The sequence below is a fragment of the Vombatus ursinus genome, unplaced genomic scaffold, assembly GCF_900497805.2.
Source record: "Vombatus ursinus unplaced genomic scaffold, bare-nosed wombat genome assembly UNPS02009205.1, whole genome shotgun sequence".
NCBI classification, from domain to species: domain Eukaryota; kingdom Metazoa; phylum Chordata; class Mammalia; order Diprotodontia; family Vombatidae; genus Vombatus; species Vombatus ursinus.
This window is the reverse complement of record NW_020948983.1, coordinates 19,903,837-19,916,576: the sequence shown is the minus strand read 5'-3', so window position 1 is coordinate 19,916,576 and position 12,740 is coordinate 19,903,837. Positions and strand designations below refer to the sequence as shown.

The 12,740-nt window shown below is 44.1% G+C and overlaps 1 long non-coding RNA gene across 1 annotated transcript; it reads right to left on the bottom strand.

Annotated features, from left to right (window-relative positions):
- LOC114035390 lies at positions 1 to 3,688 on the bottom strand. Its single transcript, XR_003568217.1, has 3 exons — positions 3,411 to 3,688; positions 3,188 to 3,308; positions 1 to 313 (listed from the first exon to the last, which is right to left on the bottom strand). It is a non-coding gene; the product is annotated as an uncharacterized LOC114035390 (long non-coding RNA).
- Between the last annotated feature and the right edge of the window lie 9,052 nt (positions 3,689 to 12,740).

Here is a 12,740-nt window from a genome sequence, read left to right as displayed (position 1 = left end):
GTAGGGTTGTAATTGGTTAGAGGAGTTACCCATCTCCCCGTCTCCCCCCCATCCTTACCATGCTAGAACCCCCAATGACCCTGCATGGCCTTGTTTCTTGGCCCAACTGAGCAGGATATGCTTAGAAAGGGAGTTCCATGTTTCAGGGCTAAGCTAGGCTTAGGTGAATCACTGCCCGGGGTGAGGCAGGGTGGGGCTGTCTCTTACAGCAGCACTGTCCCATGAAGCAGCTGATACTGGTCTCTGCGACTGGCCTGGATACCTACGACAGCCCCAGGTCAGGAAACACTCACGAAGGAGGGATTGGGGGATCCTGCAAAAGGTCATTGAACTCTCTCAAGACCCCTCCCCTCCCTTCCTCCTCCCCAGCTGAAACAGTAAAAATACTTCCTAAATAGCTAATCTTCCTTATCTTTTTTCCATCTTTCCCTTTTATCCTTCCTTCCTCCCCCCCCCCCCCCCCCCCCTTCCTTCCTTCCTTCCTTCCTTCCTTCCTTCCTTCCTTCTCCCTCTGGATTTCTCTATATGTCTTTTTCTATGTTCTTTCTGTCTGTTGCTGTCTCTTTTTCTTTCTCCCTCTTTTATCCGTTCTCTGTGCCCCCCCCCTCCCTCCCCCCCTCCCTCTCTCTCTCTCTCTCTCTCTCTCTCTCTCTCTTCTTTCTCTGTCTGTGACTATGTGTCTCTGTGGAGCTGACTTTTTGGCCCTGCCAAGGTCACAAGGCTTCAGTCACATCAATAAATCATGGCCCATATCTCCTCCTTGTTTCTCATCTCTGTACAATATATTTAACATACTCTCTATGTTTCAATGTATTGTGTCCTCTGACCCTGGATCTCTCACATTTCCTGTGTCCTGTATGCTCCAAGGCCTACGTTTCACACTACCCACAGACTTCTACTACCTATATTCACCCTCATCTCTTTTTTCTTTCCCTCTCTGGGGAAGGATCTTACAATATTGGGCCTTGGATTCTTTCCTGAGCATATGAATTTACTTCAGCTGGTGGGGGGGGGTAGTGGTAGCAGTGGGGGGTGGGGGTGGAGGTTTAGGCTCCTTAAGGGAGCTGGGGCCTTGAATTCAAAATGAGAAGCTTCCTAAAAAGTATATGGGTTTCCTGAAAAGTATATGGGTCAATCCTGTATGAAGAAGGCTTTAGGGGCAGGGCACTAGTGGGGAAGCCCTTCGGAGGAAGAGGGAGTGTTCGGTGACTGATTTTCCAAATAACTTTTCCTCTGGCCTCCACCCTGGGGTACAGATCAGAGTCTTTCTGAGGATTCCTATGTTAGAATCAGGAACTGGGATGGGGGTGGGGGAAAGCTACCCCTCCTCCACTTTCCATTCATCTCCTTTATCTGTGGTGCTGAAGGGCCTGAGCTCCACTGGGGCTGCTGATGGGGAACAGAGACAGGTCCAAGCGGAAGCCATAGGGACCTTGCAAAGCCTGAGCCGCCAGTGGGGCCTGGGGGGTCAGTGAAGACAGATAAAGCTCAGAGTAGCTGGGCGGGGTAGGTGGGAAAGGAAGAGAACATCCTTCAAACCTTAAAAACAAGTTGGTAAGGGACCAGGAAAGGGTTTTTCTTGGGGCAAGGGTGGGGGAAAGGAGGGAAGCCAGGCTCCCTCTCCATGACATTTGAGCCCACTCTGAGAGAGGTCCTAGAAAGGTGAAGGTCTCCCATGAGCCCACTGTACAGAAGATACCACTGAGAGCACTCTTTTTAGGTAGAACTGAGGATAGAAAGCAGAAATACTGGGGCTAGGACTAAGATCTCCATTACCCCATCCTCCTGGATTCTCTCCAATCTTCGGAACAGAGAACTGAGATGGGGCACCCCCTTGTGTGTAGGGGAGTGGGAGGTGGAGAATAGTCCAGGGCCTGGGACCTTGTGGATTCCCCAGCCCTGGTAAGTTTCGGGGCTTTGATATAGGAGGGATTGAGTATAAGGAGTCTTGTGGGCAGAGGACCTAGATGGGGGTGAGTACTCTGGCATAAACCAGGGATTAGGGGCCAGACCTGGAAAAGGTGGGGTCTATGGACTGAGTTGGAGGATGGAAACCTGGGGAAGGGAAGGTATGGGACAGGAGGACAGGACTGTGGTTGAGGTGAAGGAGGTGAGTTGAGGGATGGTTTCCTTGTAAGAATGGGAAATTATGAAAAATCCTGCAGTTTTAGGTGGTGTTTTAATTAAGTTTGAAGGGCTGGGTGCCTCCCTGGGTACTTTGAAGGATAGTGGTGCTGCCACTGTTTGTTTTCCTCTTTTCCCTTTTAAAGACAATTTTATTAAATCACTCTGTTTTCATTCTGGTCTGAACATAGAGCATTTAAAAGGGAAAAGTAATTATTTCCCTTTTTTTTTAAGCTATGGAAGGGGGGTGAGAGAGACTGGAAAGGGAAGGACTTGTCCGCATATCTCCCAGACAACCATTCTCTCCCTCCCCTCTCCCCCAAACATATTCACACATATATACTGACATACCTATGGGAGACACACACTCCCACAAACACACTCATCTTCACAAACACGTACACAAAAGGATATACCTGTAAATGCACCCTTATAAGCATACAAACATTTCCTCAAAATTCACATACCTTCACATACATTTGCACACTCACAAATACACATTCTGACATGAATATACAGTCACTCTCACAAACATATACGTAAACATGATACACTCTCACAAGTTGGGAGAGCAATGGGAAATTTGTGGGGGGGGTAGTAAGGAAGAGGTTAAGAGATATGTTGGGCAAAGAAGAAAGGAATAGCATTTGAGATTATAGGATTTAGAACTGGAGGGACCTTTGGAGATCTTCTAGTCATTTCATGGATAAGGAAATTGAGGCCTAGAGGTTGAGACATTCCTAAAATCACACAGTTACTACAGAATAGTGGAGGCAAATAACTCATATTCCTTTAACTCCAAATCCATTGCTTTCTGTTACACTCCAGCTGCTGACCTCTCAATAGGTCTGCAACCTCTCTACCCCCAACCGTTCTAGATTTACCATATCCTCAACACTGATCTGAGCCCTTCCTTCAACCTTGGACAGGTATCCTAGGTAATGGCAGGATAGTCCCCATCAGCCCTGACTAAACTTCTCCCTGCCTGCATATCCTGCTCTGGCTGACCTCTTGCTGAAGGGTGGGGTGGAGTGTGTGTGGGGGGTGGATTCTGTTAGCCTACCTCCAACCAGGTGTTTTTGGAGACCATAAACAGTCACAAAAAGAATGGAGGAAACATTGCAGCGCCAGTGATTTCCGGCTGTCACCAGAACCGAGAACTAAACGTCCCGTGAATCCTGTTCCTGGAACCAGAGGGGTTAATGCTGTGGACTCGAGCCTCTTTCCCCCCACCCCCCAACTCCCCAGCACGGCTGGTACGTTCAGGGCCGGGCTCCGAGCCGTACCTGTACTTTGTCTTCATCTGTCACCCCTCCTGACAGTCAGATACATCTTGGATGGGGAGCGGGGGGTGTGGGGGGGCCATCATTAACCTCTGCAGTCCGATCCCTAAGCACCACCGAAGCTGAAGCTGCAGCAAGCCTGAAAAGGGGATAGGAAGAGGGAGAAGGAGAAGTAGTGGAAAGGGACAGAGAAACAGGGAGAAGAAGAGGGAAAGGGGGATGTTCACAACACACCGAGACAGAGAGAGACAGAGGCAGCGCCAATGAGAGAAAGACTGAGAAGGGAGAGCTGAAGAAGAAAAAGACAGAGAGGGAGAGATAAGCATGCAGAGAGAGACAAGGACAGAAAAGGGGAGGAGAGAGACAGAGAAAAGCAGGAGAAGTTAATAGAGGGGAGTAGAGAGAAAGAGGAGAGAGAATTGAAGGAGAGAGATAGAGAAGAAAAGGGAGAGAAGAGAAATGGAAGGTTAAGGAAAGAATAGAAGGGAAGGAAAGAAGAGAGAAAAGGAAAAGGAGAGAGACAGAAGGGAGAAGAAAGCAAAGGAAATGGAATGGAGAAAAGAAAGCGTTGATATATTTGTTGCTGTTCTGTACCCTCTGCCCTTCCCTGGGACTAGGCTGGAAAGTGGAACGGAGTGAGGGATATGGGTCAGAATGATGACTTAACCTCTTGCACCAACCCTGATCCTTTCAGGAGTCTGGCTGCATCTCTGGGAATGGCTTTTCCATTGCAAGTCCCTTTGGGGTACACACACACACACACGTGTTTGGGGGGAGGGTGTGCAAATTATTCTACTTAGCTGATCTGTTTTAAATCATCACAGTCACTCCTTAAACATGAATTGTTAAAAACGTTGATGAACCAACAGGAGTTTTTCTGTGGCCTTTCCACAGAAGACTAAATGCCTCCGGTTCCTAGAGAACAAGGGATCCAAAGGATATGCAGGAGCCATATTCCCAAATGTAGATCAGCCTGGAGCTTAAACTGAGAATGAGAATAAATGCTACAACAAGTAAAAGAAGAGAAGACTTTGGGTTGGGGGAGGGGGGAATCACATTCCAGGACAGGAAGAGCCTGGGCTTAAAAGTTGGACTGAGGCCTTCCAGACCCTGGGAAGTGCCTGGGGGAGATGCTCCATGTCTAGCCATTGGGTGTCCCTTTGACTCTTTGAGACAACTACTACCACCATGGCAGAGAAGAAGCTTCTGCAGTTTCCAGAAAACTGGCCGTAGCAAGTAAGGCTCTCTCCTTCACGAAAAGGAGTGACTGATTCGGAGGTCACTGAAGTTTCTAGAAGAACCAGGAAGATAAGAAGGCATGGCCTTGAGATGTCCTTAGTGAAAGACTGGAGCTCTAGCTCTAATCCCAGTTCTAGTTGCAGTGTATGTTATGTGCCTGCTCGTGAGCTTATGCTTGAGTTTGCGTGCGCGCATGCGCACGCACACACACACACACACACACACACAAACACACACACCCCTTCTTGCTCCATGGGGAAGGGCCTTCAGAATTCACAGACTCACAGAATCGGAGGCAAGCTTAAAGACTGACCACGTAGTCCATTCCATACCTGAGCAAATATTTGAAGACAGGCACCATGATACCCTAACCTTTCTCTTCCCCAAGTTTAAGGACCCCAGTACTTCCAACTAATCCTCACAAGATCTCCAGGCCCTTCACCAACCCGATGATCTTTTTCTGGACACATCAGTTTGTCAACATCTTTCCTAAAATATGAAGTCTGAAACTGAACAATCCTGACCAACCCCACAGGTTTTTGGGACTAAAGATTGAAGAGGAACTTGCATTTGAAGAAATAGGAAAGAAAGTGGAGTAGATGTGTGTGTGTGTGTGTGTGTGTGTGTGTGTGAGTATATGTATATGAGAGATAGAGTGTGTGCTTGTGTTTATGTGTCTTCTGTGGGTGTCTGTGTTTGTTCGTTTATTTCCAGCCAAGCATGAGGCTCTTTAGCTACAATAGATGTAGGTTGGGGCATAAGATGAGAAGTCACATTAAAAGTGTACTGGCATAAACTGGGAGAAGGCGGAAAGATTTGGAAAAGGACAGAGGCAGAGACAACAGGAAAATGCTGAGGCAAAAGGGAGAGAGAGACACATGGACCCGGAGAAAGAGAAAAAGAAATAGAGGGACAGAGATGCAGAAGCTAAAGCTAACCCTAGCTCAGAAGCAGGATTTTCTAGAGGCTGAGGAGAGAAAAAACGGATAGCCATAGCCAGATAAGGAAATTGTAAATTTCATCCTTTCACTCTGTGTTCCTTTTTGATCCCCCAATCTCAGTAAGGACCTGTTTTAGGGCAGTTGAGTATTCCTGATAATATTTGTTTTTTTACATTGAAGCAACACTGGGAGACTTGGCTTGGCTAGAGGGCCTTTCAGAAGTCAGGGAGAAGCAGAAAGAGGATAGAACAGAACAGGGTACCTAAACTGGAGCTGGTTCTCAGTAATGGGTAACATATATGGGAGGAACATGGAGAAGTCACCATCGTGCTTTGAATTTTAGTCTTCTCATCTGTGGGATGGATACAGCATATCAACCTCTTGAGTCCAAAGTTAGATTAAAATTCTTTGTCAGTGTGATGGGGGACTGGCCAATGGAAACCCACTCCTTATGAGCTTGGTCAGCGTGGTTGGCTTGATGCAGTCTTCCCACTCGAGTTCTTCAACTCATATGGAGATATTCCATGGTTGTTTGCCATGCACTTAGCATGTGTGTGGTGAGGAAAGGCATTTCAAGTCAGCTTTTGAGTCAGAACTGAGCATACGCCCAAAAGGCTACAATGATTTGATCTTGTTCTCTTTTCTATGTATCTGGCTGTCTGCAAGTGAGAAGGCAATGGAGTCATGAGCATATGACCCTAATATTGCTTCTGCCTTTGTTATGTCTATTCTTTCTTGCCTTAGGCAAAGGAGTATTAGAGATGGAGTGGACTAGGATGTGACCTTCTGAGCTTTGAAAGGTCAGGAGAACACAAAGGGCTCAGGAACTGGAGTCAATGACAAAGTTTGGGGACAGCAAGGCTCAGTAAGGAGTAAGATACTTATCAACATGCTTGACTGACCCCAGTAGTGGATTGCACTGAGATGCTGGCTTCTGCAAGCAAGGGAGTAACTTCATTTTTTAGCTATGCTATTTAAAAGCAAATTTAGTGAGGGTAAAGGCTTTATAGCAAACACTTTATGATTGAGCCTACTTTCCCCATGGACCAATCAAAGTGATATAGGGGAAAATGTGTCCTTTGGTGGAGGGAATGTGTTTTATATCTCTATTCTTGCTGTATCTTCTTAGTAAATAGCTCTTTGTGAAAGCTAATTGATGGCATGTGATCACAATGGAATCCTGCTGTGCTGTAAGAAATGATGAACAGACGCAGCTAGGTGGCACAATGGATAGAGCTCAGGCCTTGGAGTCAGGAGGACCTGAGTTCAAATCTGCCCTTAGACACTTGACATTTACTAGCTGTGTGACCCTGGGCAAGTCACTTAACCCCGATTGCCTCGCCAAAAAGCAAAAAAAGAAAATGATGAACAGGTTGGTTTTAGAAAAATATGAAAAGACTTGCAGAAATAATGCAGAACCAAGAGAATGTTGTATACAGCAACAGCAATATTGTTAAAAGAGTAACTGTGAATTACCAAGCTATTCTGATCATTCAAATCCACTACAAAGAACTTATGAAGGAAAATGTTATCCACCTCCAGAGAAAGAACTAATGTGTGGAAGTATGTATTGTATGGTTCTACAAAAATACCAGATTAAATGTTGGGAGGGAGCAAGGGAAACAACTCAGAGCTCAAAATGTAACAAAAAGAACAAAAAAGCTAATTGAGGTTGATTAGTTAAATGATATTGAGGTTTTAACTACTGGTGATGTTGGAGAGAACCCATCAGAATAGGGGCTTGAGCCAATAATATTACATAAGCTTTTAACCCTAGACCTCAGAGGGGAAGATTTAGCAAACCATGCTCAGGAGTATCAGATTTGTAGATGAGAATGGGAGTTGAGATAAGGACCCCGGAGTCCACAGCTAATTTTGCTCTGAGACCTGACTTGCCAGTGAGATGGGACGAGGACTTTCAGAGTGTATGTAAAGGTGACATATAAATCATGGGCAATCTATTTGCTGAAGAATCCTCTCTGAAGGCTCCTTCTCTGTCTCCCCTTCCTCCTGTTCCCTAAATATGGGTATCCTCAAAAGCTTTGCCCTTGCCTCTGTCTTCTCTCTATATTCTCTCCCTTGATGATATAATTCAGTTCCACAGCTCCTCAATGCAGATGCCTCCCAAATCCACATCTATCCCTGATGTTACAGACATTTTTAAACTATATATATATTGCATCTTCATCAAAAGCTGAGCTCACCTTCACCTAAAACCTGCTCTTCATTTTGACTTCCCTAGTTCTGTTAATGGTACCACCATCCTCCTAGTCACTGAGGATTAAAACCTCAGTATCATCTTTGACTCTCCTCCCATCCCCAGGCTCCAATCAGCTTCCATGTTTTGTTGATTCCTCTTTTGTAATCAGTTCTATGTAAATGAAAACAACTCTAAAAGGCAAATCAAACTCTGATTAATTGTAATGACCAGTCTCAGTCACAGAAAACTAATGAGGAAATGCACCTGCCTCCTCTCAGGGGGGCTACAGATGTAGAATGTCATATATGCTGTCAGCTGACATGGTGACCGCAGCTGACAGTGTATTGGACATTCCACATCTGTAGTCCCTGTACCAGTTGGTTTAGCTTAAAGGTTTTTTTGTTTTTGTTTTTTATTAAAAGGGGAGGTTCAATTGGGTTGGGGGAGGTATATCAACAAATACCTATGGTGTAGATAGATAGATAGAAAGGTAGATAAAGACAAATATAATTAGTCAGAGATAGATGATAGAGGATACAGAAAGATAGATAGATAGAGTATATTTATTAAGTGCTTACTGTGTACCAGACACTGTGCTATAGAAATAAAAGGCAAAACACAGGGTGTTCCCAAAGTCTTAGTGCAATTTTAACTACATTTAAGACTTTGGAAACATCCTGTAGAATTTTAAAAGCAACTATCAGTCCTACTCAAATCCCCTGTCCATTCTCCTATATTGCCACCACATATTTCAAGCCTTCATTGCCTTTTTATTAGACTATTGTAATAGCCTCCTAGCCACTTTCTCCATCTCTATTCTCTCCTCCATCAAATTCATCAGGCCTGCCAGATTAATCTTCCTAAAGTATAGATCTGGCCATGTCAAGATCTACTCAAGGCCCTCTAATGGCTTCCCCTTGCCTACAGGCTAAGTGTAAACTCTGCTCTTGGAAATCAAAGCCTTCTACAATCCCACGCGTCTTGTTCCCCTCCGTCCAGTATTCCAGCCCTGCAGGTTGTGAACTAACAGCCAGTTTATTATGTGGTGGTGGAGGAGTCGATTAGACTCTGGAAAACCTGGTTCAGGCTCCCCAAACCCATGTGGAATTGACTGGTATCAAGAGACCAATATGGAGTTTATAATAAGTGACATATGCTTGAGAAATATAGTTCACCTTCAAAAGAAGAGAATGTGGTTACTCCAAAGATTAACAGAACTAAAAGATTCCTGCCCAACTCCAGCCAATGCAAGAAGCACTCTCTTCCTGCCCCACTTCCAATGCTCCAGGCTGTATCTGTCTCTGTCCCTCTGATCACAATACTGGTTAAATCAAGTTTTCAGGGAATTCATTTTGATGGACTCTATTCCATTTATGTATGAATTACATATCCATCCATCTATCTATTTATCTATCTATCATCCACCTATCACCTAGGATTTCTAAACCACCACAAAGGAAAGTTTGCACCCATCTCCTAAAGACCTGCCCAGGCACTTTATCAGGTATAGATCAGAGCCAAAAACGACACACTCTAATTTTGGGGGAGATTTGAGAAGGGAAGGGCAACAGTAAACATTAGATATGAATTATAGAACTCTTCCAGGCTTGGCCCCCCTGGGATCTGGGGAGACATTCAGGGAGGAAGGTTCTCTGTTGTTTCCATTACCCCTAAGGGACCCCTTTAGAGTAAACATTTACTAGGCCCATTGGTGCCTGGAGTTTTCCCCCTTTCTTTTCCTCTGCATACATATTACTCCACCTCCTATTGCTCCATCCTTGCCAAGTGAATAGTGAGCTTGGATGGGTAGAAGTGGCCAAACTCCAAGCAGAGGAGGAGGCAGCCTGGACCCCTGCCAGTGCTCTGTCCCTCCGTCCATAGTAATTTGGCAGGGAGGTGCCAGCTGCTTACAGCTGCACATCTGTTTATGCCTCTGGCTGGTTATTTATTCTTTCCCTTTCCCAGGCTTCTCAACTCTCCTAGAGTTAGATTAACTGGTAAGGAAAGCTGGGACACTCAGTCACCGCAATCACTGATGTTCACTGAAGGGTGTTCTTCCTCCAGCAGCTGTGACCTTCCCAAGGAGATACTGAGGAAAGGGAAAACAGAGGCTACAAGAAATGAAAGGAAGAAAAAGGAGGGGAGAAGGATGGAGGAGGTAGGGGAACAGTAAAGGGAAGAGTAGGAAAGTGACTGAGGATAGGGGAAGAGAGAAAAGAAGGGGAAAGAGGAGGAGGAGAGAAGGGAAATGGAAGCTAAGAGAGGACAAGAGGGAAAAGGAGATGAGAAAAGAAAAAGGATAATAAATGAAATGCAAATTAAAATAACTGAGCTTTCATTTCACACCTGTCAAATTGGCAAAGAAGATAAAAGATGGAAACAGATAATGTTGGAGGGGCTGTGCAAAGATAGGCACACTAATATGCTGTTGTTTAAGCTGTAAAATAGTCCAACTATTCTTAAAAACAATTTGGAATTATTCAAGATAAGTTATTCAGCTGTTTGTGCCCTTTGACACAGCAGTCCCATTACTGGGCATATGTCCCAAGAAGGTCAAAGATTGAAAGGTCCTAACATATTCATAGCTGTGCTTTTTGTGGTAGCAAAAATTTGGAAACAAAGTGGCTTCTTATTGATTGAGTAATGACTGGACAAAATATGGCACAAGAACACATGTAATGGAATATTATTGCACAATTAAAAAATAATGGGAGCAGCTAAGTGGCGCAGTGAATAGAGCACTGGCCCTGAAGTCAGAAGGACCTGAGTTCAGATCTGGCCTCAGACCAAACACTTGACACTTACTAGCTACACGACCCTGGGCAAATCACTTAACTCCATTTGCCTAAAAATTAAAAACAAAATTGTTAAAAAATGATGAAAAATTGAAAAATGAAAAATGTTTAAAAAAATTGATGAGGCAATATTAGGATATTGATTAGAGGGCTGGCCTTGGAGTCAGGATGACTGGGGTTCAAGTCCTTCCTCTCACATATGCTAGCATGTTACTTAACCTCTCAGTGCCCCAGATAATTCTCTAAGACTAAGTTATAGATAAGTCACTTACATACATCGGTGGAGGGAGTTTCCACACTAGGACTATTCCACAGCAGGGAAACTACAAGTCCAGACCACAAATTAAAAAAGAAATAATGAGGGTGGACAAAGCAGCATCACCTCTCAAGAAACCAGAGATGGATCCCTAGTTTGCATACAGCAGATGCCCCAATGGGTTGGACCCCTGATAGGAGGAAGGCACAGGGAGGGTCAGCCTTCCAGGGTTCAAGGATGAAAACTGGACAAGTGCCTGGATGTGCAGGGGGACAGACTGGGAGAGAAGAGGAGAATGAGCACCCAGGGTGAGGGAAGTAGAGTCAGAAAGTTGACCCAGTGCTCTCCTAAGAGTGACTGGGTTTGGATGAGGAGTGTGTGTGTGTGTGTGTGTGTGTGTAATGACTGCTCCAGTGGGGGAAGTTTCAGAGAAGGGTGTGAAGAAGCAGATTTCACAACTTTTGAAACCTTGTCCACATACTTCCCAGACTTGCCCTAGTTCCTCATTTTCAAGAATCCAATAGATGTGCACTGGTGGGGACTATTAGTGTGCAAAAAGAAATGACAAATATGAAGAATTCATAGAAACTTAGGAAGATTTGTATCAACTGATACAAAATGATACAAGCAGAAAGGAGGGAACAACATGCACGATGACTACAAAAATGTAAAGGAAAAGATTCCCCAAAAGAAGTAAAATTCTGAGTAATAGAAAAAACAGTGAAAATCTTGGAATAGAGGAAATAGAAACATATATCCTCACCAGAAGCAGAAAGGTGGGGGACCCCAAGGACAAACAAAATACTGTATATGTTGGACAGCAAAGTTTTTAATCAAGTTTTGTGTGTGTGTGTGTGTGTGTGTGTGTGTGTGTGTAGTTGTTCTTTAAAGAAGGTTCACTTTGGGAGGTGGAGTGTGAGTGATTTTAAGATAAAAAGCATTAATCAAACATTTAATAAAAAGGTGTGAAGGACGGTGAAGAAAAGAAATTATGAATAAAAGGAATTCAAAAAAAACATGGGGAAACTTGAATAAACTGATAAAAAATGAACTAATATTGAGAGCATCTGAATTCAGATTAAATGCAATAACTAATCTTGGTTCTAGAGGACAAATGATGAAACACACTCCCCTTTTCTCAGTAGAGAGTAGTAGACTTTGAGTATGAAAGGTCACCAGTACTGTCAGATTCAATCCATCAGTTTGTTTTGGTTGGTACTTTTTCTTTGATAAAAAGGAAGCAATGGTATTCAAGTAGTGAATATGGTATAAAAGGGCCAATAAAATTTGTAAAATTAACCAAAAAAACCCTAAACAGATACATATGTAGGAGAGGGGAAAGATGAGACTAAAGTCAATGAGGTAGAGAGGAAAGGAGAGGGAGAAGAAATAAGAGACTGGAAGAAGAGAGGAAATGAATGAAAGGGAAGAGAGGAGGAGAAAGTGGAAGAGAAGGAAGAGGAAATAAAGGAAAAGGAGAGAAAGGGAAACAAAGGATGAGAAGAGGCAATGAAAGAAGGGAGGAAAAGTAGAGTAGAGGAGGAGAGAGAAGAGGAGAAAAGGGGAGGAAGGAGCAAAGAGGAAGGTGAGAGACTTAAGGAGAAACAAGAGGAGTGAAGTTTATGGAAATGAAAAAGGAAAATAGGAAAGGGAAAGGAAGTAATGGGAGGGGAAATGTAAAAAGAGAAGAAAAGAGGTAAGAGGAGAGCAAGCATAAGAAAAGAAGGCAAGGGAGAAGAGAAAATCTTTGAAGTTAATTCAGAGTGGAAGGGCAGCCATAGGCCTAGAGAGAATAGGCTTTGGAGGCTTCAGTTCTCAACTAATAGCATACCCACACCCTCAGGGAAATGCTATAGTGTGTGTGTGTGTGTGTGTGTGTGTGTGTGTGTGTGTGTGTGTGTG